The 1,067-nt window shown below is 38.1% G+C and overlaps 1 long non-coding RNA gene across 1 annotated transcript; it reads left to right on the forward strand.

Annotated features, from left to right (window-relative positions):
• The first annotated feature begins 6 nt into the window (after nucleotides 1–6).
• Nucleotides 7–651, forward strand: LOC117282736. The gene is made up of 2 exons (XR_004513585.1): nucleotides 7–147; nucleotides 386–651. It is a non-coding gene; the product is annotated as an uncharacterized LOC117282736 (long non-coding RNA).
• Nucleotides 652–1,067: the final 416 nt, after the last annotated feature.

Genomic DNA, 1,067 nt, shown 5'->3' on the forward strand with positions numbered 1-1,067 from the left:
GTCACCATGACAGTGCTGCCATAAAGGAAAGGTGCTTCAAGCTGACCCCAAGCTTGCAAAAGGCTCCGAGTTCTACGAGAGTGTGCTGGACTTCGCCCTCATCGCAGCATTGTGCGGGTGGAACCAGAGACACTTGGGAAGTTGAAGGTAAGACATCTTGAAAGGCCTCTGTACCTTCCACTGGCAAGTTGGAGCTCAGAAACTGATTCACACACTGTGCTAGATTAGTAACACATTTCCAGTTCTGTTATCACTATGCAGGTGATGAACCAAGAAATTTCATAGTGAAAGATCATATAATTTTTCAGTAGTGTTAAACTGTCAGCAAACAGCCATATGTATAGTGCAGACCAGAAAACTAAAACAGAAACCTTTATGTTGACAGATTGTGCATAACTACGGACATGGAGGTTATGGTGTAACAGCAGCACCAGGAACAGTGAAGCATGCCATTAAGCTCATGCAAGAACTCCATCTGTCTGCCCATAAACATAGCAAGTTATAACCCCTCTCTTGATAGTTTCTATTCCTGTCATTATCCTGTTGTATTCTTAGTTCAGTTTCACGCTTAAACCCAACACACAAATATAGCAACAAACCTTCTCAGACCATGATAATGAAGTATAATATAAATAGGGAATGAACTGATAACGCATAGTAACAATATGATTAACCGTTTACTACTGATCAATTAATTTGCTGAGTAATCAGTTAATAAGAACATAATTTTCATGTTCTGACATGTCAATACTTTATTTAAGTACATTTATTTGAATATTAGGAGCTCTGTTTTGAACACTCACAATTCATCCACTACTGGAAAAAGAAAACCATAAACAAACAAAATACCAGGTTTCAAGAAGTGCTTCTAAATGTTCACTTACTTTTCCTTCAGCAAGTTGTCAACATAAGATTGCTGTAGCAGCCTTGCTGTGGTGTAGATTAATCTGAATGAATCGTATTTTATGTGTAAATGTCATGTGTGTATGTATGTATGCTGTGTGTTCATTCTGTAATGCTATGAAAGGTGTCCTAAATACCTTCTTCCACAGCCCTGTTTACTTTAT

Source organism: Cryptotermes secundus, unplaced genomic scaffold, assembly GCF_002891405.2.
Source record: "Cryptotermes secundus unplaced genomic scaffold, Csec_1.0 scaffold18077, whole genome shotgun sequence".
In the NCBI taxonomy this organism is placed as follows: domain Eukaryota; kingdom Metazoa; phylum Arthropoda; class Insecta; order Blattodea; family Kalotermitidae; genus Cryptotermes; species Cryptotermes secundus.